The sequence below is a fragment of the Ranitomeya variabilis genome, chromosome 3, assembly GCF_051348905.1.
Source record: "Ranitomeya variabilis isolate aRanVar5 chromosome 3, aRanVar5.hap1, whole genome shotgun sequence".
Taxonomy (NCBI): domain Eukaryota; kingdom Metazoa; phylum Chordata; class Amphibia; order Anura; family Dendrobatidae; genus Ranitomeya; species Ranitomeya variabilis.
This window is the reverse complement of record NC_135234.1, coordinates 393,965,226-393,992,315: the sequence shown is the minus strand read 5'-3', so window position 1 is coordinate 393,992,315 and position 27,090 is coordinate 393,965,226. Positions and strand designations below refer to the sequence as shown.

At 45.6% G+C, this 27,090-nt stretch overlaps 1 long non-coding RNA gene and 5 other non-coding genes across 6 annotated transcripts; all 6 read left to right on the top strand.

The window, feature by feature from the left end:
- The first annotated feature begins 2,702 nt into the window (after positions 1-2,702).
- On the top strand, positions 2,703-10,661 carry LOC143816104 (uncharacterized). The gene is made up of 6 exons (XR_013223887.1): positions 2,703-2,835; positions 4,419-4,455; positions 5,463-5,511; positions 7,042-7,073; positions 8,977-9,018; positions 10,350-10,661. It is a non-coding gene; the product is annotated as an uncharacterized LOC143816104 (long non-coding RNA).
- Positions 2,864-3,000, top strand: LOC143764104 (small nucleolar RNA SNORA16B/SNORA16A family). The gene has a single exon (XR_013213064.1). It is a non-coding gene; the product is annotated as a small nucleolar RNA SNORA16B/SNORA16A family (small nucleolar RNA).
- Positions 5,243-5,375, top strand: LOC143818664 (small nucleolar RNA SNORA44). The gene has a single exon (XR_013224657.1). It is a non-coding gene; the product is annotated as a small nucleolar RNA SNORA44 (small nucleolar RNA).
- LOC143818679 (small nucleolar RNA SNORD99) lies at positions 6,612-6,682 on the top strand. The gene has a single exon (XR_013224670.1). It is a non-coding gene; the product is annotated as a small nucleolar RNA SNORD99 (small nucleolar RNA).
- On the top strand, positions 8,829-8,899 carry LOC143818678 (small nucleolar RNA SNORD65). The gene has a single exon (XR_013224669.1). It is a non-coding gene; the product is annotated as a small nucleolar RNA SNORD65 (small nucleolar RNA).
- LOC143818658 (small nucleolar RNA SNORD49) lies at positions 9,066-9,136 on the top strand. Its single transcript, XR_013224652.1, has one exon. It is a non-coding gene; the product is annotated as a small nucleolar RNA SNORD49 (small nucleolar RNA).
- Positions 10,662-27,090: the final 16,429 nt, after the last annotated feature.

Sequence of the window (27,090 nt, the reverse complement as noted above, 5' to 3'; positions counted from 1 at the left end):
GATCCACAGGATGGGTCTGGTGAATCTTTTCTATACATGTGCAAGTGGGAGGCCGCCCTGGAGCGGCGTATTTCTCCCCGAGAGTGGTCTGTCATTTGGAGGAATGCCGCAAAATCGTCAGTGTGTACTCTCTATAGAGATAATATCTATAAGATACTAATGCACTGGTATCACACTCCAGAGTTTCTGCATGGACTGAATCCCTCTGTCCCTCCCTCCTGTTGGAGATGTGGAGGAAGCACTGGGTCCCTCATGCACATATTCTGGTCATGCCCAAAAATTGTGCCTTTTTGGGGTCAAGCTAAGTCCCTCATTGACAAGGTATTGCATACAGATATAGAACTAAACCCGCTGGTGCTTCTCCTGGGTCACGGGCCGCCGGGTATGGGCAAACTTTCCAATAGATTATTGCAACATATCCTTACGGCGGCCAGATGCCTGATTGTGCGTTTTTGGAGGCAGCCGAGTCCCCCTTCGCTTCAGATCCTCATTAGACGGATCATGGATGTCAGAAGGATGGAACACCTTACAGCCTTACTAAATGACTCGGTGGTGCGCTTCCAGGCAATATGGTCCCCGTGGGATTATTATGCAGCGGGATCCGACCTGTAGTGCGGCTGAGTTTGGATTTGATTAGTCGATTTAACTGAGGTTTTTCCCTTTTTTTTTTTTTTTTTTTTTCTTCCCCTCCCCTCCTTCTACTCCTTACTGTCTTGTCTTGTCTTTGTCATTTACGTCTTTGTAAAATTAAGGTCATTTATAGCCTTACATCGTTTATATCGTTTATTATTCATGCACACTATACAGAAACTAAATACTTGTACGACCCTGTTTTGTTATGCCATGTTTAATAAAATAAAAATTTTATGGTTAAAAAAAAAAAAAAAAAAGACTTCTCATGGATATCCCCCATCCTCTGGAATTCTTTGCCCCAACACGTCCGACTAACAACCACATTCGGATCCTTCAGATGGAACCTGAAAACCCACCTCTTCAGGAAAGCCTACAGCCTGCACTGACCCCGCTGCCTCACCAACTCCGGAGCTGCTGCAACCCCCCAACCCGCTGTCTCTTTCCCCACCACCCTATAGAATGTAAGCCCGGAAGGGCAGGGTCCTCGCCCCTCTGTATCAGTCTGTCATTGTTAGTTTGTTTACTGTGATATCTGTAATTTGTATCCCTTCTCATGTACAGCACCATGGAATCAATGGTGCTATGTAAATAATAATAATAAGTGATTTTCACATGTTCACCATGTTAGATTGCAGAATCCACCATCCTGGGGCAATATATGCACAGAATGTCTGGCCTTTTTTGAGCATGCAGATACATTATACCAAGGGATTGGTTTGGTGGGTACTATTGGCTTGACACATTAAGTAAGACTAATAGATCAATGACCCTGTGCCCATGCTAGTTCTTATTTCTTTTATTCGATAGGGTGAGTACTATATCATACACTTGTGTATATGGCTTACCCCAGTTGAATGTTTTTTGGGTACAGTAACATAGCGTCCCATGACGGGGTCCGATAGGGCCAGCCTGGGAGGGCTGACGATGAGGCGCCATTTGCGTATTGTGTAGGGTGCAACTTCCAGGGTAAGGCAGGGACACTATACTTATTATAGCCCCTATGAATGTTTATTGGGAGCTTCCAGACAAATATTTGCGTATTCGCCAGATTTATTTGCTTTTTTATCCACTTTTAGGTGTTTAGAGGTTTAAAATAATATTGATGCTTTAAACACTCTTCTCTAAATGGAATTTAACCATACCCAGAAAACACCCGTAAAACCCCCTAAGGCCAGTCTCACACGTTCAGATAATTCCGGTACCGGAGAAAACGGTACCGGAGTTATCCATGTCTGTGTGTCCGTGTGCTCACGTAGGCTATCCGTGTGGGATCCGTGTGATGTCCGTGAGTATGTTTTTAGGGTCCGAGTGCTGTCCATGTATTACAATTTTAATCCTATGACAGGAAAAACGCACATGGATGGCACATGGACAGCATCCGTGTGCGGTGCGTGTTTACAAGGACCCATTGACTTTAATGGGTCTGTGTGATCCGTGCGCTCTCACGAACACAGACATGTGAACAGACAGACACACGGTCCGTGAAAACACGCTGACATGTGCAGAGACACATTGATTTTAATGTGTCTACGTGAGTCAGTGTCTCCGGTACGTGAGAAAACTGTCACCACACGTACCGGAGCCACTGACGTGTGAAACCGGCCTAAAGGGTAGGCCGAAACATCAGAAAGAATTTTCTTGAAGAGTCTTCTGCTCCAAAGATGGCAGAAAAACCGTGTGTCCCAAGGGTCTAGCATTGTCATTCCAACACTGGTGGGATTCTCTGCTCTACTGTGGACGCCAGATCCAAAGCCCAGAGCTGGTGCCACAAGGAGTAAATGGCAGAAGTGATGGCTCTGCCCCTGCAGGCTGTTTACAATCTAAATCGACCTTGTAAGGGAAGAGCCGTCATGTCAGCCATTTACTCCTTGTGGGACCACGTGACATCACCACGAGGACAACGTACAAGGATTTAACCGCGAATTTTACCTAGAACTACACATCCCATGAATCTTTGCGCTTTTTTCTGTACCATATCCCATCAAGCATTGCGCTTTTAATCTCTACCAATCAGAGGGTTCAGTATGTCAGCAGCCAGAGCCCTATAAAAGGCTGACGCACGGTCTCCTCGCTCTCTTTCTGCCGTGCGGTCTGGTGTGATGGTGGGTGGTCGCTGGTGTTACGAGGGCCGGACAGGCCACACATGCGCCATGGAGCTCCCCATCCCGCAGTCGCCACATAGCTTTACATGGAGGTGACCAGGTGAGGATTAGCCGGGTTCCTTCAGCTTACAGGCCCTGATCGAAGCTGCGGTAGAACTTCACGTGTCTAACGCGGTCAAACAGAGGCCGACATGAATGTTTCCTTCCGACGGTCGCTGCTCTGGCCTCTGTGCCGGTGATGGCAACATTATGGGGGAATACAGCTGTGAGTGCTCAGTACGCGGCGCCCTGCAGGACGGTAGTGAGCGCGGTACCGGCCATACAGGCGCAGGACAGGACGGTAGTGAGCGCGGTACCGGCCATACAGGCGCAGGACAGGACGGTAGTGAGCGCGGTACCGGCCATACAGGCGCAGGACAGGACGGTAGTGAGCGCGGTACCGGCCATACAGGCGCAGGACAGGACGGTAGTGAGCGCGGTACCGGCCATACAGGCGCAGGACAGGACGGTAGTGAGCGCGGTACCGGCCATACAGGCGCAGGACAGGACGGTAGTGAGCGCGGTACCGGCCATACAGGCGCAGGACAGGACGGTAGTGAGCGCGGTACCGGCCATACAGGCGCAGGACAGGACGGTAGTGAGCGCGGTACCGGCCATACAGGCGCAGGACAGGACGGTAGTGAGCGCGGTACCGGCCATACAGGCGCAGGACAGGACGGTAGTGAGCGCGGTACCGGCCATACAGGCGCAGGACAGGACGGTAGTGAGCGCGGTACCGGCCATACAGGCGCAGGACAGGACGGTAGTGAGCGCGGTACCGGCCATACAGGCGCAGGACAGGACGGTAGTGAGCGCGGTACCGGCCATACAGGCGCAGGACAGGACGGTAGTGAGCGCGGTACCGGCCATACAGGCGCAGGACAGGACGGTAGTGAGCGCGGTACCGGCCATACAGGCGCAGGACAGGACGGTAGTGAGCGCGGTACCGGCCATACAGGCGCAGGACAGGACGGTAGTGAGCGCGGTGCCGGCCATACAGATGCAGTACCGGGGAGCGGTAACGTTGTGTGCTCTATTTGCGGGAAATGCAAGTGTTGGGTTTTTATCTAGTCTTTTGACGGGCTATATAGTAATGGCGGCTGGCCCCCTCCCCAGTCCAGCTTGCACGTGAGGCGAGAGCTGACTCCTGCACTTCCTCCATAGAGCCGTCTGAGGGCGCCAGTGTTCTCTGCTGTGTACAGTGTTCCCGTTACTGATTCTTGTAGTGCACCATGCCACCTTACAGCCTATTGATGGCATCATTAGATAGTGTGGTGCCTGGCACTGAGATGAGAACTAAATGGGGTATTCTATGCACGGGCTTGGGTACCTACAGCTCTCTACACTAAAGGTGAGGGGGGTTATTGATTGCACTATAATGCACTGGTTAGTGATTGTGTCCTAGAGCAGCTGATTTCTGCTTTGGGAGTGGTAACATTACAATATGTGCAGTCTGCAGATATTTCATGTAATGTCCAGTTAATCGGAGTAGCCCCTGTGCCCAATGCCTGCTCAGTCACCCTGGACCCCGCTGTAGACTCCTAATGTGTGTTCATCTGCAGTATGAAGTGTTGCACAAATGTGCTTATCAGCCTGTACTTATTGTCATCTTGTACTTGGTATCTAACACTCTTCTCTTTTTAGATGAAGTTCCCTTTGGAGATGAAGCCACCCTTTAAAGGTAATTGTTCTTCGTCTCAATAGAATTGATCATGCTCATGGCTGTCCTTAGACTTGAATTGACATCTTGGGAGTAACCAACGCTTACAAATGCCCCTAAACACTGGCAGTGGTTCCTGAGCCACCCCTACTGATGGCTTAGGCAGGGAGGAAGCCCCTGGATTGTCTGAGCTTGTGTGCAGCAGTATAGAACGATTCCTGCTGGTGTCCCATACATGTACTGCTTCTGGTTTTGTCATAGTCCGCTAAATGTTAGATTAACTGTATAAAAAGGACAATGGGTCATTAACAGCACTATTTGCAGGCAGACAGCCTGTATCAGTTGCTCATCATGTCTACATGGGGCAAGTGCTGATAAGACAATTTTACATGTTGTCATCTGCAAGGAGTTTGTTCTCTCCTTGTTTGGGCGGGTTTCCTCTGGGTTCTCCAGTTTCCTCCCACATTCCAAAGACATACTGATAGGGAATTTAGATTGTGAGCCCCATCGGGGACAGTGATGATGATGTGTGCAAACTGTAAAGCGCTGCAGAATGTTAGCGCTATATAAAAATAAAGATTATTATTATAAGATGGCATTCTGCAATGAGCACTTCTAGAGACAATCATCTAAAGGGGCAATGAGCACCTTGGCCCTACTGATCAGTGCTTTTAAAAGTTTAGATGCCTTCAGCCTTGGAAGTTCCCTGCTGACCTGAGGTCTATAGCAAGGTTTACTACACTGGATCTGTTAATCTACAGTACTGTAGCCTGTTTAGGGCCACTATAATCTTTGTTTTTGTTGACTAATGCATGTTTACCGAGGGCTGCAGCTAGCATGTAGCAGCAGCTTTTCCAACGACATGCTAGATAAATGGTGGGGCTTTGACTGGTTGGGTCTTCATCTGGTGCCTGAAGCGGTCACTCTACCCACCTACAAAGCTGACCGCTAACATCACTGTCAAACGTGATTTGAGCTTAATCTTTAACCCTTTCCAATGAGTAATCTAATCTGTCCTTTATTTTCAGGTGTGCAGCTAGAAGCATTAATACCCAGTGGCTGAAGGTCACTTGAGTGGTAAGTGCTTCTCAGATTGTTACTCAATAGTAATGAGCGAGTTCGGGGAAGGTTTTATCTGAGCATGCTTGTCTGCTAATGGTGTATCTTCGGAGTGCTTGAGTGCAATGTCCAAGTCTTTGTTGGTGTTTTGACAGCTGCAACACATGCTGGGAATATGTATCGCAATCCCTGTGTTGTGGCTGTCAAATAGCTGTGAGACATGCAGCCAAGGCAACTCGAACATGGTATCTGAGCATGCCAAAGATTGGTGCACAAGTGTGCATGATTACTACTTACCTGGTTGGTAGTTCTTGGCTACCAGATACATGTCCTGTGAACAGATGCCTCTTCAGATTAGTAGGTCTGGCACAACATCTGCATCACTGCAACAACTGTTGCACCAGGCGTATAAACCAGACGAGTAATTGGGATCCCAGCTGTAACTGCAGCATTTCTGTCCACTGGTCACAAACTACTGAAGCAGCTGCTGGACAAGGCTTTTGTGAATTTGCTCACTTGTAATTTGACTATAAAATCCCTGAAATGTGTAGGTACCTGGGACCACTGATACTCCAAATAAAGGTTCCTCTGACTGGGAGGAGGGGTGTATGGAACTGTGATCTTGCGTTCACAACTAGAACTGATGGCTGTGCATTAAACTGAGGGAAGTGAATGGACTAATGGTCCCACTTGCACACCTCTGCTCTAGCCACATGGCCTTTAAGACCCCCATTAGGAGTATTGGTAGTTGGTGGTTGAGTTTACTCCCGTTGCTCAGCACGCTTGGGTGGTCTCCAAGTATGTTGGTGCTCAGAGATTTAGTTTTTGTCAAAGCAGCTGCATAATTTACAGCTGCTAGCCAGCCTGAGTACATGTGGGGGTTGCATGGCTGCTGGGGAATCCCCACATGTATTCAGGCTGTCCAGCAGCCATAAATCAACAAATGAAATCTCAGAGCACTAACAAATACTTTTGAGACCACCCGAGTGCTCAGGGAAAACCTGAGTAACGAGTATACGCATAACTAGTATTGTCCCAATGGTGTGATCTAGTCAGTCAGACTTGTCACCACTTCACATATTTAACATCTATACAAAGTGGTGACATGGTGGGCATTGTCTGGTCTGTGATGACCAATTACTTTGGAGACTGTTGGATGACTCCTGCGGATATGGGACTGAGGCCGGCAATGTCCAATAAGATGTTGAAGTTATGTCAACTATAATTTGTGGTCTTTCACAACTTGTTGAACCACAATCTGTAGTTTTAGGGAGATACATGAAGGTAGTTATACAAGAATAGAAGTGATTACAAATGCCTTTCAATTGGCATTTTAGTGTTGTCTATGTAGGTAACTGTTGTATGAATGCACAAAGCTTGTTTATATAGTTCTTAAATGGAACTGTTTCTCTGTACAAATACTGAATGGGGGCAACATGGCCATAAAGTTCAGGGCTGGTTCTTTATACTGTAGAAGTTCAATACTTATATATAAAGGAAGACTAATACGACTGCTTGCTGACTTTTTTTTTTTTTTCAACCTTTCAGGTAAACCTGATATTCAGACTTCAGAATGGATGGTGAGTTACAAAATATATTTATGCTTTCCATTAAAAAATGCTATATCCAGCAGACTAATTCACAAATTTGTACAAAGTTCAAGGATGTCTTGTATGTATGCTTATTCTGCAACATTCAGTTGTTTTCTTAAAGCGAACATGTCAGCAGGATTGTGCTCATAAACTAGTCAGGTTGGTGCTGTAAGACTAAGTTCACACTGGTTTTGCTGCAGATTTTCTGCAGCAAAACCTGAGTGTTTGGCAGGAAACAAGTTGCAGCAAAAAAGTTTTGGCACATGTTTGTCACTTTCCTTTTAATTCAATTAGTGAAAAATGCTGCAAGTGACATGCTATAAACAAAACCTTGCGAAGAAGTGTGCATGAGATTTGTGAAGTATCATAGGCTTTGCTGGTACTGTGAAAAGCAGCTGAAAATTGGCATAAACACCCAGTATGAACTTTGCCTTATACTGATTACAATGATACCTGGTTGATGAAATCTGTATTTGCTGTTTTCAGATACTGCATCAGTGCCATTTTACTACAGCACATTTTTTTTTTTTTCCTAGCAAAATGGCACCAGCAGTGCTTGTGCAGTAACCTTTCAAACTTAATAGATGCTACAACACATGTGCCTCTGCTGGCACCATTTTGAAGGTGATTTTTTTTTTTTTTTTTAACCCAGTAATAGAGGCATAATGCTATACATGCTACTGTGCAATTGCACGATTTTGCTCAATGCTTTTTTTTTTTCTCTAAAGCCACCACAGTATGCAAAATAGGGGGAGGTTGATCACTGAGGGACACTGATTAAGTTGTAAGCAGTGCACCACAGGCTGCCCAGAGTTCAAATCTAACTGAAACCTACAAATGATGATTAAACAACCACAAGACTCATTTCATGAACCCAGGTATCATTTTAATCGGTATTAACAGTGCCGACCTGACACTGTTATAGACTGCTGAAAAGCCCTACCTGTGTTTTTTTTTGTTTTTTTTTTCAGATGCCCTGTTGATAAATGATGGCTTGGAGGGGGGGAGGGTGCTTCCTAGAAGAACTGCTTACATGAAGGTGTTACCAGTGTGATTTGTATGTCACTCCCGGAGCTCCTGATCTCACTGCAGAGCTTTGTGATTGGAACTAACATGCAGGTTCCTTGTGGCTCCAGCTCACAGGCAGACATGGGTGTAATATTGCTACAATACAGCAGAGCTCAGAGCAGCAAAAAAAGTTGGCAAGACAAATTTCATTTCTCAAGTTCTGTTAGTTCTCACACTGGTAACTGCACCTTCATATAAAATAAGCTCTATATAGACTGACAAATATTTCTCAACAAGGCATTTGATATGAGCCATACAGTAAGGGCCCTTTTAGCAGTCTAAAACAAGAGATGCAGCGAACTGTTCTCAAACTACAGCAGGAAGCTCATGCTATATTGCTGAAATTGGGATTTCACCCTTTGTATACTGGACTCCGATTTGGCAGCAAGAACCCAATGACTAGTATATTTGCTTTATAATCCTCAGTTTAACACTTTGCCTACCTAGCCTTACTGACTGCTCACATGCTCCTGCAGCGGTTGGTCTTGGTGGCTGGTGTAAATTCTGTTTAGCTGTCAAGTTATTGCTGGACTCATAAAATTATCTTAGTATGAGAACATCAGTAGTCTGAAAAGTAAATTACCCATTAGGTCTAAGATCTAAATAGTAATGATGTTATTGTCTATTGTCAGACCTACTTTGACTACTTGCTATTAAGATGTGGACAACTAAGATACATGATGAAAACAAAACAATATAGCTGGAATTACCGGCAGAAACTTCCTGTTGATGACTGTTTTCTGACTATGTCCTGGTTGTCTTATTATGGTGTGGCATAATTACAAACCTGCCCAACTAACCTGTAATTATTTTACTTCTCCAGGGACATGCTTTGGATGGAAGTCAGCTGTTCTGTAAAGATGAGGTATGTTACTATCCATCTGATGAATGGGTGGGAGTGCTACAAAAGACTGATATGATGAGACTCTGGAATAGGAAGTGCCGTCAGATGCGATAACTGACGATGATTTTCCACTCTGACTTGCAGTCTTTAATCAACTTCTGCTTCTGTAGGGATGAGCTTGAGGTGCTGGGCTTGGTTACTGCTGTCCATCTAGTAGCCAGAGAATTCCTCACCAGCTAAGCTGAAGAACATGTATACAACTATACTCCATACAACTGTTAATCGCTGGTCTGTCACTGCAATACCTCAAATTATACAATGTGATTTAAATAGGTTGTCCATTACTTTTACATTGGCCAAGCAGCCCCACTGACCAGCTGTTGGTAGCAGTGGTTGCCAGTGAGAAGTGCCCACTTGCCAAGCTGACAATCTACTTGTAGTGACTCAACTTGGTGCTGCACATCTGCCTCCTATTCAAATAGGTTGATGTGTGCAGTACCCTGTGGCCACCACAAGTAAAAAGAGCAGATGGCAAGTGAGCACTTCTAGCCAATCTGACATTCGTGACCTATCCTGAGGATGGGTCATCAATGTAAGTCAAGAACCTCATAATATCTAGAGGTTCCTTAAAATTACTGACTGTACACTTACAGTGGTTCTGGTTTTCTGGATTCATTTATCAAAAAGGTTTATCCTGATCTCATGCACAGTTGGGAATTTTAATGGAAACGTTGGCATAAATCGGTGTGCACCCATCCTAGTTGAGACATGCTGCATAAAGAACATCTGCTTGAGACATCAGGTCAGAGCAGCATCCTGTCTGGCATCATGAACTTGCATTCCTCTTTGGTCAACCTGACACAAGACTTTAGCTAACTGTATGAACATCAGTCAGCCTGACAGTTTGCAGGGAGTACTGGTCTCTTCATGCAGCCCATTCTAGGATGGCTGCACAATGCTGGCTGTTGCCATCTTTAAAATCCTATCAAAGTGCACTGCAAACTTGCTGATTTTTTTTTTTTGTGCTAAATAAAGGTATTTTGAAAAATGTTTAAAGGGGTTCTGTTCCAGATCAGTGTGCAGGGAGAGTGGGGCTGTGCACACTGGCTGGGAGTGAGTCTCTGACTACAGACTTGTTAATTCCCCAGTGCATGCACTGCAGACTGTAGACTTGAGGGGGCTGCGCAGTCCAAACCATTAAGAATGACATTTCTCAAATCCTTAAATGCTATTTACAGTTGATCAGTGATAAGTAGGTTGCTGGTGGACCCCCATGATGCAATGTGAATGTTTAAACATTTCTTTAATGTCAGCTACAGAGTACTTAACATGAATTTTTATTTCTTGTGTAGGTTTGAAACCAAAAAACAACTGAGATGGAAGCTGGTCAATGATGGCCTTATAACTGATGGACAGACTGAATGAGATGCATAGTGGAATGAGCATCCCTTTGCCTTGACATGTAATTGATTCTTGGAAATAACTGGTTAATTTTCTTAGTCTGTATGGAAGATGAGGCTCCAGCACATTTTGGTCTACAAGAGGAAAGCTGAAGTAACACTAATGAGGATTTTTTTTTTTTAAACTGAATTTCAGAAATTGTAAATTCCTCTTGCTAGTGGGAGTCTCCTGTATATTCACTAATAAATTTATCTTGGAGCACATACTGTCCTTTGTCTAGATTCTAAACTGTGGCACTAACCAAATTTCAGGTATAGGGAAGCAGATGTAGATTATCATTCACTTGTAAAGTGTATACCCATCCAATCTGGCTCTTCTCCTGAATCTACTAAGGGTTTATGGCAGTTTGTGGTGTCTGAAGCTCTTCCTGTAACTTGCTAGTTTGGGTATAAAGGCATTTAGAATCACTGTTGCCAAATGTGATGTGTATTAAAGGGAACCTGTCACCCCCAAAATCAAAGGTGAGCTAAGGCCCCTAATGTATCCTGAAAGATGAGAAAAAGGTTAGATTACTCACCAAGGGGTGGTCCTGCTGCAGTTCTGGTCCGATGAACATCCTGGTCCAGGGCCTCCCATCTTCTTACGATGACGTCCTCTTGTCTCTGGTGCAGGCATACTTTGCCCTGTTGAGGGCAGAGCAAAGTAATGCAGTGCGCAGGTGCTGGGAAAGGTCAGAGGCCTGGCGCCTGTGCACTGCAGTACTTTGCTGCCTCAACAGGGCAGATAAGTATGCCTGCGCCAGAGCCGCAACATGAAGACAAAAGGACATCATCATAAGATGGGAGGGACCAGACCGCGACACCCATCGGACCCAGACTGCAGCGGGACCGCTCGTGGGTGAGTATAATCTAACCTTTCTCATCTGTCAGGATACATTGGGGCTTATCTACAGCATTTACAGAATGCTGTAGATAAGCCCCTGATGCCAGTGGGCTTAGCTCACCTTGGACTCTGGGGTTGACAGGTTCCCTTTAACATCACAATACCCACATACCTGCCAGGACATGTGCAGACTTTTTTTATTTATTTTTTTTTATATACACTGCATCAAGTATTTAAAGCTGACATGGTGGGACAAACTGCCTTTTACTACTGTAGGTACCATTGTTCTGATTGACCTTAATCGGACAAATACATCTTGTATTATGGCCTGAATCACCCATAGCTCATGTGAAACATGCACTAGCACAAGGTATACAATTAAGTGTAAGACCTTACAGTGTAAAAAAAAAAAAAAAAAGCACCACAAACAATTCCTTTATGCAAAGATCTTCTGTCTAGTTTCTAATAGTGGTGAGTGAATGTGCTCTAGTATGTGGGGAAAAAAAAAGAAAGGCCTACTCACCATCCCAAAAAAATATCCCTTCGAAGACCCCATGTGTTCATTCTGGGAAAGCACTAAAATTAGATGCTATCGCCAAAGCCTCCAAAAATTCACTTTCAAGGATATGGGGATGTTAAAAGATCCCATGGATAAGAAGGCGGATTCATTCTTAAAGGGTTCCTGGGAGGCTGCTGGGGAGGACTAAAGCAGGCAATTGCCGCCACTTGTATGGCTAGGGCTCTAATAATCTGGCGAGATTAAGTGAAAACACAGCTAAAAGACAAGACCCCTAGACACAATTTTGATCACTTCCTATAATGAGGGGGGCAGCGGTGGATTTTTTTTTTTTTTGGCAGACGCATCCACAGATTGTCAGACTAGCCTCTAGATCGGCTTTTCTCAAATGCAACTAGGCGGGCATTGTGGGTTAAGACTTGGCCGAGGGATCTTCAAACCAAATCAAAATTGAGTTCTATCCCCTGCGAAGGCAGGTTTGGTTATTTTTTTTTTGTTTGTTTTTTTTTGTTTTAAATCTGGCCCACCCTGGACAATTTAGATTAATGGAGATGAAAATAAATCTTTCCCTAATCTCTCTGGTTACTCCTATAAACGGCCCTTTTGGAGTAGGTTTGTTAAGAAGCCTCCCCAAAATCCCCAGGATGGATGGGGGATAAGAACAGAAGTAAGGGGTTTATGTTTAATAAGCCCAGCACCTCCAAAAAGACAATCCCAATGACTGTGATCCCTGGGTGGGGGGAGGTTATCTTTTATTCTCCTGGCCTGGGAAGAAATATCCAGCAGCACATGAATTGTAATAGGTCTAAAACAAAGGTTCCTTTACCTCCCTCAAAAGAACAGCTGGCCCCTCAACAAGAAATTCTGGTCCTAGTGGAAAATGTTCTTCAAGAAGTTCCCAGTCAAGAAAAAGGCAAAGGGTTTTACCCTTTCCTTGAGGAAACCAGACGGGACTTTCAGGACAATTGTGAACTTAATTTTGAAGGACTGTGTAAACAACATTTGTTCAATTTTCTTAAGACAATAAAATCAGAAGTAAAAATGCTTTCCTTCCTGTTTTGATGGTGTTAGACCTAAAGGACGCGTACGATCACGTCCCCATCCACAAGGATTATCGCAAATTCCTCAGGTTAGTGGTCACGATTCAGGGGCAGATAAGCATTTTCAATTCACAGCTCTTCTACTTGGTTTAGCTATCGCCCTGAGTGTTCACCAAGATAGTGGCAGAGGTGATGGCCCACTTAAGGAAACAAAATATTTTGATAGTCCCGTATCTAGACTATCTTCTAATAGGCAGGTCTCCTCATCACTGCAGCAACCAACTAGACAGTCACGGGGGGGGCTCTGACCATCTTAGGTTGGCTTCTAAATTTGTCAAAATCCAGAATCGTGCCAAGTACAGGAGTATCTAGGCATATTACTGGACTCAATCAAACAGGAATGCCATCTCCCAGATCAGAAGATCCAAAACATTGCAGAGCTGGCATCTCGAGCGATAGCTTTCCCCTCTACCACTCTGCGGAAAGCTATGTTGCTCCTAGGAACAATAACTTTGTGTATACCGGCTGTCCAGTGGGCTCGGGTTCATTCCAGAAAATTGCAGTGGGAAATATTGTCAGAAGAAAATTCCCTAAAAGGGAATTTAGAAGGGCGTTTAAACATGTAATCAGAAACAGTCCTCTCGCTGCAATGGTGGACGAACAGAGGCTACATAATTCGGGGAGTTCCTAGGCATTACCAGTTTCACAAATCTTGACTACAGACACGTCCCTGGGGGTGGGGGAGCAAACCTGAACGACCAGTTAGCCCAAGGAGTTTGGAAAGGGGAGTTAAGATCGGTATCCTCAAATATGAAAGAACTCCTAGCTGTAAAGTTAGCCCTGGTACATTTTCTGAACTCTCCAGTCTTGCCATGTGAGAATATTCTTGGACAATCAAGTAGTAGCCTATCTAAATCATCAGGGGGGCACCAGATCCCACTCTGACGGAAGTAACATTCAATTTTTCAGGTTGCTGAAAACCACTTGAGCTGTCAGCACTCCATGTAATGGGAACAGAAAGTCAGACAGTAGATTTCCTGAGCCAAACCCAGCTAAGACAGGGCGAGTGGGAGTTGAAGCAAGTCAGTGTTCAATCAGATTGTAAAGGCATGGGGTTACCGCCATAGACTTGTTTGCTAATAGCAGGAACCGGAAAGTAGACACCTTTTGTTCAATAGATCACCTGGGGAACCCGGTTGCTCTAGACCAGAGGTGTCAAACTGCATTCCTGGAGGGCCGCCAACAGGTCATATTTTCAGGATTTCCTTAGCATTCCACAAGGTGCTGGAATCATTCTGTGCAGGTGATTAAATTATCACCTGTGCAATCCAAGGAAATCCTGAAAACATGACCTGTTGGCGGCCCTCGAGGAATGCAGTTTGACACCTCTGCTCTAGAGCAGAGGTCCCCAACCTTTTTTGCACCAGGGACCGGCTTTAAGCAAGACCAGTTTTCCATGGCCCGGTGGGGGTGGGGCAGGGGCGGGGCTTTGGTCATATGGGGGTGGGGTTATGGAGGGATGGAGCTTAGTGCATACTTATCATATAATTATGACATTTATAATGAGAATGTGATTCAACTTACCATAGGTTCAGAATGAGTGGGAGCACCATGCTTGTTTCCCTGGTGCTCTGCACCATTATTGCCCCATAGCTGTGCCATACAGTGCTCTGCACCATTATTGCCCCATAGCTGTGCCATACAGTGCTCTGCACCATTATTGCCCCATAGCTGTGCCATATAGTGCTCTGCACCGTTCATTATTGCCCCATAGCTGTGCCATATAGTGCTCTGCACCATTATTGCCCCATAGCTGTGCCATATAGTGCTCTGCACCATTATTGCCCCATAGCTGTGCCATATAGTGCTCTGCACCATTATTGCCCCATAGCTGTGCCATACAGTGCTCTGCACTGTTTATTATTGCCCCATAGCTGTGCCATACAGTGCTCTGCACTGTTCATAATTGCCCCATAGCTGTGCCATATAGTGCTCTGCACCATTATTGCCCCATAGCTGTACCATATAGTGCTCTGCACCATTATTGCCCCATAGCTGTGCCATACAGTGCTCTGCACCATTATTGCCCCATAGCTGTGCCATATAGTGCTCTGCACCATTATTGCCCCATAGCTGTGCCATATAGTGCTCTGCACCATTATTGCCCCATAGCTGTGCCATATAGTGCTCTGCACCATTATTGCCCCATAGCTGTGCCATACAGTGCTCTGCACCATTATTGCCCCATAGCTGTGCCATATAGTGCTCTGCACCGTTCATTATTGCCCCATAGCTGTGCTGCTGCTGCTGCAATAAAAATAATAAAACACATACTCACCTGTCTTGCTTGCAGCTCCTCGGCGCCATCTTTCCGGCGTCTCTCTGCACTGACTGATCAGGCAGAGGGCGGCGCGCACACTATATGCGTCATCGCGCCCTCTGCCTGCACAGTCAGTGAGGAGAGAGAGACGCCGGGAAGATGGAGACAGCGCCCGGCGTGTGGGAACGAGGAGAGGTGAATATGACATACTTACCTGCTCCCGGCGTCCCGCTCCTTCCCCCTGCCTGTCTTCGGTGCCGCCGCAGCCTCTTTCTCTATCAGCGGTCACCGGCACCGCTTCATTAGAGAAATGAATAGGCGGCTCCGCCCCTATGGGAGGTGGAGCAGCCTATTCATTTCTCTAATGAGCGGTCCCACGTGACCGCTGAACAGGGGCGCCGCGGACCGGCTGAAAAACCCCAACGGCCCGGTCCCGGTCCGTGGACCGGCGGTTGGGGACCTCTGCTCTAGAGGCCCTCATGATACCTTGAGATTACCATCTAGTATATGCCTTTCCGCCTATGGCCCTGATTCCAGCAGTACTGAGGAAGATTCAGGAGGCGAGGGTAATTTTGATAGCCCCCTTCTGGCCGAGGAGGTTTTCATGGCTGAGGATGTTGTCCATCTCAGACTCTTGGGTCCTTCCGGATCTTCTGGACCTTCTTTCCCAAGGGCCTGTGATCCATCCGCAAGTAAAAAAAAAAACTTGCACTTGACAGCATGGAACTTGAGAGGTCACTTTTGAGCAATAGGGGGTTCTCCCAAACTTAATTTTCACCCTCCTTACAGAGTAGGAAACCTGTAACTACCAGAACATATGGTTGAATTTGGAAAAAAAGTGTATCTGTCAGGCGTTTCTTGGGGCTGGGAGGTTCCACTCACGGCCATATTAGAATTTTTATAGAAAGGCCTAGAACGGGTTGGTCACAAGTACCTTAAAAGTTCAGGTCGCGGCACTAGGAGCCTTGTACAATTATGACCTGGCTGGGTATCGCTGGATAGCTAGATTCATCAAGGATGCAAGTAGGTCCAAACCCATCCTCTCTCGGGGTGCCTCCCTTGGGATCTGAATCTGGTCCTCTCGGCTCTAACTAAGGCTCCTTTTGAACCTCTATCAAAAGCCCCGCTGAAAGTGTTGTTCCTTAAAACTTCCCTTCACGTGGCCTTAACTTCGGCGCCCAGGATCAACTATATCCAGGCACTATCGGCATACCCGCCCTTCACTCATGTTTTAGAGCAGAGGTCCCCAACCGCCGGTCCGCAGACCAGGACCGGGCCGTTGGGGTTTTTCAGCCGGTCCGCGGCACCGCTGACAGCTAGCTTCATTTCTCTAATCAGCGGTGCCGGTGACCGCTGACAGAGGAAGAGGCTGCGGCACCGAAGAACAGCTGTCCGGGGGAAGGAGCGGGACGCCGGGAGCAGGTAAGTATTACATATTCACCTGTCCTCGTTCCACCCGCCGGGCGTCGCGCCATCTTCCCGGCGTCTCTCCGCTCGGACTGTGCTGGTCGGCGCGATGACGCATATAGTGTGTGCGCCGCCCTCTGCCTGATCAGTCAGTGCAGAGAGACGCCGGGACGCTGAGGAGCTGCAAGCAAGACAGGTGAGTATGTGTTGTTTTTTTTATTGCAGCAGCAGCAATGGCACAGCTTTATGTGGAGTATCTATGGGGCAACGGTGCAGAGCACTATATATGAGGCACAGCTTTATGTGGAGCATCTATGGGGCAACGGTGCAGAGCACTATATATAAGGCACAGCTTTATGTGGAGCATCTATGGGGCAACGGTGCAGAGCACTATACAGGTCCTTCTCAAAAAATTAGCATATAGTGTTAAATTTCATTATTTACCATAATGTAATGATTACAATTAAACTTTCATATACTATAGATTCATTATCCACCAACTGAAATTTGTCAGGTCTTTTATTGTTTTAATACTGATGATTTTGGCATACAACTCCTGATAACCCAAAAAACCTGTCTCAATAAATTAGCATATCAAGAAAAGGTTCTCTAAATGACCTATTACCCTAATCTTCTGAATCAACTAATTAACTCTAAACACATGCAAAAGATACCTGAGGCTTTTAAAAACTCCCTGCCTGGTTCATTACTCAAAACCCCCATCATGGGTAAGACTAGCGACCTGACAGATGTCAAGAAGGCCATCATTGACACCCTCAAGCAAGAGGGTAAGACCCAGAAAGAAATTTCTCAACAAATAGGCTGTTCCCAGAGTGCTGTATCAAGGCACCTCAATGGTAAGTCTGTTGGAAGGAAACAATGTGGCAGAAAACGCTGTACAACGAGAAGAGGTGACCGGAACCTGAGGAAGCAGTGGACTGAGTCTGGTGTGGAAACATCCAGAGCCACCGTGCACAGGCGTGTGCAGGAAATGGGCTACAGGTGCAGCATTCCCCAGGTAAAGCCACTTTTGAACCATAAACAGCGGCAGAAGCGCCTGACCTGGGCTACAGAGAAGCAGCACTGGACTGTTGCTAAGTGGTCCCAAGTACTTTTTTCTGATGAAAGCAAATTTTGCATGTCATTCGGAAATCAAGGTGCCAGAGTCTGGAGGAAGACTGGGGAGAAGGAAATGCCAAAATGCCTGAAGTCCAGTGTCAAGTACCCACAGTCAGTGATGGTGTGGGGTGCCATGTCAGCTGCTGGTGTTGGTCCACTGTGTTTCATCAAGGGCAGGGTCAATGCAGCTAGCTATCAGGAGATTTTGGAGCACTTCATGCTTCCATCGGCTGAAATGCTTTATGGAGATGAAGATTTCATTTTTCAGCACGACCTGGCACCTGCTCACAGTGCCAAAACCACTGGTAAATGGTTTACTGACCATGGTATTACTGTGCTCAATTGGCCTGCCAACTCTCCTGACCTGAACCCCATAGAGAATCTGTGGGATATTGTGAAGAGAAAGTTGAGAGACGCAAGACCCAACACTCTGGATGAGCTTAAGGCCGCTATGGAAGCATCCTGGGCCTCCATAACATCTCAGCAGTGTCACAGGCTGATTGCCTCCATGCCACGCCGCATTGAAGCAGTCATTTCTGCCAAAGGATTCCCGACCAAGTATTGAGTGCATAACTGAACATTATTATTTGATGGTTTTTTTGTTTGGTATTAAAAAACACTTTTATTTGATTGGTCGGGTGAAATATGCTAATTTATTGAGACAGGTTTTTTGGGTTATCAGGAGTTGTATGCCAAAATCATCAGTATTAAAACAATAAAAGACCTGACAAATTTCAGTTGGTGGATAATGAATCTATAGTATATGAAAGTTTAATTGTAATCATTACATTATGGTAAATAATGAAATTTAACACTATATGCTAATTTTTTGAGAAGGACCTGTATATAAGGCACAGCTTTATGTGGAGCATCTATGGGGCAACGGTGCAGAGCACTATATATAAGGCACAGCTTTATGTGGAGCATCTATGGGGCAACGGTGCAGAGCACTATATATAAGGCACAGCTTTATGTGGAGCATCTATGGGGCAACGGTGCAGAGCACTATATATAAGGCACAGCTTTATGTGGAGCATCTATGGGGCAACGGTGCAGAGCACTATATATAAGGCACAGCTTTATGTGGAGCATCTATGGGGCAACGGTGCAGAGCACTATATATATAAGGCACAGCTTTATGTGGAGTATCTATGGGGCAACGGTGCAGAGCACTATATATAAGGCACAGCTTTATATGGCACATCTATGGGGCAACGGTGCAGAGCACTATATATAAGGCACAGCTTTATGTGGAGCATCTATGGGGCAACGGTGCAGAGCACTATATATATAAGGCACAGCTTTATGTGGAGTATCTATGGGGCAACGGTGCAGAGCACTATATATAAGGCACAGCTTTATGTGGAGCATCTATGGGGCAACGGTGCAGAGCACTATATATAAGGCACAGCTTTATGTGCAGCATCTATGGGGCAACGGTGCAGAGCATTATATATAAGGCACAGCTTTATAGGTTTGAATCACATTGAATCAGTTTGAATCACATTCTCATTATAAATGTCATAATTATATGATAAGTATGCACTAAGCTCCATCGCTCCATAACCCCACCCCCATATGACCAAAGCCCTGCCTCTGCCCCACCCCCACCGGGCCATGGAAAACTGGTCTTGCTTAAAGCCGGTCCCTGGTGCAAAAAAGGTTGGGGACCTCTGTTTTAGAGGATAGAGTTGTCCTTAAAACAGATCCGGACTACCTTCCAAAAGTGGCATCACGTTTTCACAGGTCTCAGGAGATAACCCTCCCTGCTTTATGTCCCAATCCCAAAAATAGTAGGGAGGAAGCCTTACACATCATAGACATCAGGAGATGCATAATCCAATACCTAGCGGCAACACGGGAGTGTAGGAAGGATAGGTCCCTCTGTGTGCTTTCAGGGACCACAAAAGGGGCAGAAAGCATCCAAAAGTACACTCGCAAGGTGGATAAGAGACGCTATCACACTCTCGTACTCCTCTCTCAGGGCAGCTATTCCGGAGAAAATTAAGGCTCACTCAACAAGATCAGTGGCAACTTCCTGGGCGGAGAAAGCTGGAGCCTTAATAGAACAGATATATAGAGCCGCTACTTGGTCTTCTCCCTCTAAATTCTTCAACCACTATCGGCTGGACCTAGCCTCCTATTCAGACCTTACCTTTGGGAAAAGGGTTCTTGAGGCAGTGGTCCCACCCTAATCTGCATACCTCTGCAATTCTCTCCATGGTGCAGTCATGGGGGGAGAGAGAAAAATATAGTTACTTACCGATAACGGTATTTCTCTGACCCCATGACGGCACCCATATATTCCCTCACTTCACGTGTGTGTGTGTGCACAATTAGTTATTTAGAAAATATTGTCGCACGGTGCTTTCTTTGAGTAATAAATCGTGATATTAATCTGAAAGTTCCTTTAGTGCTCTGTAAAACAACTGATGCGGAAGAGAGGTACCGCCTTTTTATCTGTAGGTTTCCTGTCCCTGGGGGCGGATCCCCTCTCTCTGTGGTGCCGTCATGGGGGTCAGAGAAATACCGTTATCGGTAAGTAACTATATTTTTCTTGTCATACCATTTTGCATTAATTCCTGGAAAGCACAGGTTAAACTACCTGAAAGCAGTTTTTAATCTGGTTTAACTTTTAGGGGTTTTCATTCATAGTTTAACCCCTTCACGTCACAGCCCACTTTCATTTTTGCATTTGTTTTTCGCTCCCCTTCTTCCCAGAGCCATAACTTTTTTATTTTTCCATCAATATAGCCATGTGAGGGCTTGTTTTTTTTGCGGGGCAAGTTGTAATTATAATCAATGGTGTGTCATTTAAACCATATCATGTACTTAAAAACGGGAAAAAATTCCCAAGTGCGGTGAAATTGCAAAGAGTGCAATTACACAACGGTTTTTGGATTTTTTTTTTTACCATGTTCACGATGCTAAAAAGGACCTGACATTGTGATTCTCCAGGTCATTACAAGTTCATAGACACCAAACATGTCTAGGTTTTTTTCTATTTGTGGTGAAAAAAATCTAAAGTTTGTCAAAAGGAATTGCATAATTTTCCAAGACCTGTAGCGTCTCCATTGTTCGTGATCTCAATTTGGGTGAGGGTTTAAGTTTTGCGTTCCAAGCTGACATTATTAATACCATTTTGGTGCAGATATGATATTTTGATCGCTCATTATTGCATTTTAATGCAATGTTGCGGCAACCAAAAAAAATGTAATTCTGGTATTCTGAATTTTTTTTTACACCATTTAGAGAATTGGGTTAATTTTTTTTATATTGATCGGGTGATTCTGAACGTGGCGATACCAAATGTTTGTGGTTTTTTTTGTTTTTTTTGAATGGTACAAAAGGGGGTGATTTTAACTTTTATATTTAATTTGAAAAACCTTTTTTTTTTTTACTTTTGGCATGCTTCAATAGTCTCCCTGGGAGACTAGAAGCTGCCATAACCTGATCGCCTCTGCTACATACAGGTGGTCAGATCACCTGTATGTAGCAGAATTGCTGACTTGCTATGAGCACCAACCTCTGGGCAGTGCTCATAGCAATCCAGCAGTGACAACCAGAGGTCTGGTTGTCATGCCAACCCATCAGTGACCTGCAATTATGTGACAGGTGGCACCTATGGGCAGATTTCCGGCACAAATGCCAGAAGAGCATGTTAAATGCCACTGTCACTTTGACAGCAGCATTTAACAGGTTAGAGCCACGGGTGGATCGCGATTCCTCCCGTGGCTGTTCTGGGCACAAAAACAGCTGATGTGTCGGGAAAGATGTGGGCTCCGGCGCTGAGCGAGAGAAGCAACATACAAAGTACTAGTACGGCACATGTTGTGAAGGGGTTAAAGGTTACTAGTTTTAAGAAATTTGTCAAACTTAATGATTCTTATAAACTGAGAACATCAACCTAAATTTACCATGTGCCGGGGGAGTAGGGGGTCTCAATCACTAAAACATGTAGAAACTGATATACAGTATTGTGCTAATAATTTCCTGGCCATAAACAGCATAAGAAACACTGCAGTCTGGCCATGATCATCCATACATAAATCCTCAACATACCCCCAATACACATACAAAAGGTAAAAACAAATTGAGCTTGATTTAAGCTGGTATACATGCGTGTTCACTTTGGCCATAAAGCGCACAAAACCTACAAGAAACAAAATGAACATAAACACTGCTGTAACAAAATAAGTAAAAAGCAAAAGTGTATTTAAATAACATAGGGTTCATAGTAACTCTGTTTTTGATTTAAAAAAAAGGCATAAAAGCTATCCCATTGGCAAGGTGACCCTGATCGGGACAGTCCTACGCTGTCTAAAATTAAAAACCTAATATCTGGTAAATCACACTTTAACTCCGAAAAGTTTTATTGTCCTGCCCAACAGTACAGTTTAAACCCGAAAAACACAATTTATTAGCAATATTAGGATCTGCAAAACATTTAATCCCCCTGCACTGGAAACACCAAGTTCCTCCAACCCATTCAGAATGGGTGAAAAAGTTAAATATGATTCAACGTCTTGAGGAACTCACTTAGCTGGGAATTCTGTATACACCCTCAATTTCTTAAAATCTGGGTGAGATGGAAATCTAGCCTAACAAATTAAGACAGGTTTTTAACCCGTCTTTCGATGTCAGATTCCAGGTTCTCTGTTCTCTTCTCTGTGGTTATATGCACTATTGATTGAAGTCTTAAGGCCCCGTCTCACATAGCGAGATCGCTAGCGAGATCGCTGCTGAGTCACAAGTTTTGTGACGCAACAGCGACCTCAGTAGCGATCTCGCTATGTGTGACACGTACCAGCGACCAGGCCCCTGCTGCGAGATCGCTGGTCGTGTCGGAATGGCCTGGACCTTTTTTTGGTCGTTGAGGCCCTGCTGACAGCGCTGAATCGGTGTGTGTGACACCGATCCAGCGATGTCTTCACTGGTAACCAGGGTAAACATCGGGTTACTAAGCGCAAGGCCGCGCTTAGTAACCCGATGTTTACCCTGGTTACCAAAAAAAACAAACACTACATACTCACCATCTGTTGCCCGTCAGGTCCCTTGGCGTCTGCTTCCTGCTCTGACTGCCGCCGTAAAGTGAGAGCACAGCAGTGACGTCCCCGCTGCGCTCTGCTCTCACTGTACGGCGGCACACAGTCAGAGCAGGAAGCAGACGGCAAGGGACCTGACGGGCAACAGATGGTGAGTATGTAGTGTTTGTTTTTTTTGGTAACCAGGGTAAACATCGGGTTACTAAGCGCGGCCCTGTGCTTAGTAACCCGATGTTTACCCTGGTTACCCGGGTGCTGCAGGGGGACTTCGGCATCGTTGAAGACAGTTTCAACGATGCCGAAGTCGTTCCCCTGATCGTTGGTCGCTGGAGAGAGCTGTCTGTGTGACAGCTCCCCAGCGACCACACAGCGACAAAACAGCGACGCTGCAGCGATCAGCATCGTTGTCTGTATCGCTGCAGCGTCGCTGTGTGAGACGGGGCCTTTACACTGATCTCATTTGATACTACTTTTCTGTTCTGATGCAGCCTACTATATCCTGAATATGTTAGGTTCCTTTTCTAGGTACTGTTTTTTTTTTTTTTTGTTTAGTAGTCATGGTTGTCTGTATCCTTGTCTCAACGTTTTAAGCACCTTAGGGTGCCTCTTGTGACATCACATGTTATTAATCCATTGCATCTCATGACTTGTCATAGTTGTGTAATTTTGTTTAAACATTTTAGTAAACAAAGAATTCTTTAAAAAAACTAATGCAAAAGGTGTATTATCGGTGCTGACTGAATAAACCCTATTAATTTCTAACATGCCTTTCCAAATTGTGACAGGACCACATCATATGCAGCAGCTTAGCGATATGAACCTTAGATCTAGCACAAAGGATTTGGTCTAAGCACTGTCAAATAGGAATTGAGTTCTGTAAGCCTGATACAACATGTACACATGAGAGAATCTAGGTTTCACTTAGGGATAGTTGGGGAACTCGTTCGAAAAATTTCTTGCCAATGGCCTTCTTCTATGGGACCGATTATACCCTCCCATTTTTCTGTTGAACGAATTGGATATGTAGCTGAAACCATGTCCAGTAGGCACTATATAATTGAGATCAGACTACCAGAGCAATGTGAGGATGCTATCCTCTGTATTAAGTTCTTGGGTACACAAACATCAAGAATGAGTCCCTCTGCCTAATATGCATGCCGTAGCTGAAGGTATATATAAAATTAAAGGGAACCTGTCACCATGTTTTTGGAAGATGGGATAAAAATAGCGTTAAATAGGGGCAGAGGTGGGCGTTACATTAGTGTGTTTGTTATGCGTTTATTACCCACCTAAGTTGCCGAAATACCTTTGCAAAGTCTCCGTTTTCGCCTGTCAATCAGGCTAGTCTGGTCAGATGGGCGTTGTCTTCCCCCAGATTTTGCGTAGTTTTCCGTTGGTGGCGTAGTGGTGTGCGCATGCCCAAGGTCCCGAATCCTCTGCCAGGGGATTTCAAAGAGCGCGGTGTCCGTTATTGCATTGGTGATCGGTGGGCGCGGCCATCTTCCTTTGGCCGCGCGTGCGCAGAAGCGGCGCTCTGCTGGCCGCGGCATCAGGAAAATGGCCGCGGGATGCCGCGCGTGCGCAGATGGATATCGCGGCGGCCATTTTCCTGAAGCCGCGGCCAGCAGAGCGCCGCGGCAAGCAGAGCGCCGCTTCTGCGCACGCGCGGCCAAAGGAAGATGGCCGCGCCCACCGATCACCAATGCAATAACGGACACCGCGCTCTTTGAAATCCCCTGGCAGAGGATTCGGGACCTTGGGCATGCGCACACCACTACGCCACCAACGGAAAACTAAACAAGATCTGGGGGAAGACACCACGCCCATCTGACCAGACCAGCCTGATTGACAGGCGAAAACGGAGACTTTGCAAAGGTATTTCGGCAACTTAGGTGGGTAATAAACGCATAATAACAAACACTCTAATGTAACGCCCACCTCTGCCCCTATTTAACGCTATTTTTATCCCATCTTCCAAAAACGTGGTGACAGGTTCCCTTTAAGAGTGAGGTATTCCAAATTCGCATCGTAATAAGTCCTAAATTGAATCGCCCATTAAAATATGAGAAAACCTAATCATCCCCCTTAGGCTTCAGCTTTTAAACCCCTTCAATTGATATAATTTAGAGAACCATGAGGTTTCTCACAGGTGAATTGTGTGACACCATCCAGGCCCTGCAAGTCTCTCACATTCCACCAAAGATGGTGTATTAGTAGTAAAGTTTGGTGTTTTCCCAGACGAAGCCCTAAACCTGTGTGCTTCCAGTGCCTCATATAACCTAGATGACTTAAGATAAAGTTGGAGTAACAAATGCTGTGCACCCTCACCCCCAGGATCATCCCAGCCATGAATATGTTGACGTTGAGCTACCACTACCATATAGTAGATCCACAGGGTTTAGACTACCCAACCACCCTCACTTGTCTCTTTGTAGAGCTTCCAGCTTAAAGGGAACCTGTCACCCCCAAAATCGAAGGTGAGCCAAGCCCTCCGGCATCAGGGGCTTATCTACAGCATTCTGTAATGCTGTAGATAAGCCTCTGATGTATCCTGAAAGATGAGAAAAAGAGGTTAGATTATACTCACCCAGGGGCGGTCCCGGTTCTGTTCTGGTCCGATGGGTGTCGCGGTCCAGTCGGGGGCCTCCCATCTTCTTACGATGACGTCCTCTTCTTGTCTTCACGCTGCGGCTATGGCGCAGGCGTACCTTGTCTGCCCTGTTGAGGGCAGAGCAAAGTACTTAAAAAGAAGGAATATAAACCAGCTCACCCGTGATGCATAAACCAATCTTCGGGAGCACGGACCCGCTGTGTCCAGGCGTATAGAATCCAAAAAAGAAAAGAATGTCCAGCTTCACTGAATCCGTAAAAAAGTGTTTTCTTTATTCACGTCATGATTAAGGGAGCTTAGTCTCCAGAAACGCGTTGAGATTCTTACCCATATGGCTCGTGCTGAAGTCTGTATCCTCTATGCTTAAAGTTTGTGAATAAAGAAAACTCTTTTTTACGGATTCGGTGAAACTGGACATTCTTTTCTTTTTTAGAGCAAAGTACTGCAGTGCGCAGGCGCCGGGAAAGGTCAGAGAGGCCCTATATACTATAACTACTATAACTGCTTCTTGCATTGAGTGAGCTAGAGCCGTCCCCTTTAACACCTTCACGACATGCGCTGTGCTAGTACTGCTCTGCAGGAGGTGAGTTTGCGCAAACCGCAGTACTAGTACAGCGGCACAACTGTGCGGCCTCAGGCTGAATGCCGTGGCAATTGCATGCTAGCACCGATCACAGGCATTTAACCCCACTGATACCGCTGTCATTAGTAAGGGGCTCCCTGCGCGCTTCCATCAGGACAACGCGATGCGATCGCGTTGTCCTAATGGCCTCCATGGAGACTCCTGGCCCCAAGATGGCTGCGGGGTCCTGCAGGGAAGGTGGATTGTGAGCGACTGCTGAGAGGAGGCACTGGCATGCCTCCTTCCCTGCATGTCAGATCACTGATCTTATACTCTGCGTTGCAGAGTGTGAGATCAGCGATCTGATATAATGCAGTGATGTCCCATACTGGGACAATATAAAAAGGTTTAACATTTTTTTTTTTTTACAAAGTAATATTTTTAAAAAATTCCTAAATAAAGAAAAATAAATATTTTTCCCATAAATACATTTATGTAAATAAAAAAAACAATAAAAGTACACATTTGATATTGCCGCGTCCTTAACGACCTGATCTATAAAAGCTATGCAAAAATAATTAGTTCAGATGGAACCTCTGGCAGAAGATTCCCTATAATGAGACAGATGGAGGCACTGTGGACGCCATCTGACCTGTGATCCGGCGGTGTCCGTCTTTTTAGGATTGCATAAAAGTGCCATTGGCCATAGTTTTGTGCACTTCAGAAAAGGACACCGCTGAACAGAGGCCAGATGGAGTCCAGAGTAACTCTGCTGCCTCATTATAGTGAATGGGATCCCTTGGGGTTTCATTTGTCACGTCACTCGGAGATTTAGATGGCAACCCCAAAGTAAGTGCTCAGCGTAGAGCGCCAGATAACTGATCCCAAACGTTATGTAAAATGTTCCCAATAAAAGCTTCAACTTAATCCACGAAAAAAGCAAGTCCCCACTCAGATCTGTCATCTGTTAATGGAAATATAGGGGGCTTCCACGTTACTAGTAGTACGAAGGCTCTGTAAAAGCTAAATGCCTGCTCGCTCCCCAAAAGAAATTCAGCAAATTCTCGGCTCCCAAATCCAAATGCCCCCCTCTCTTCTGAGTCCCAGTGTGCCTAAACGACATATAGCCCACATGTTTGGCATTTCTGTAGTGATGAGAGCCCACCTAATTTATGGGTGCATGTCTCCA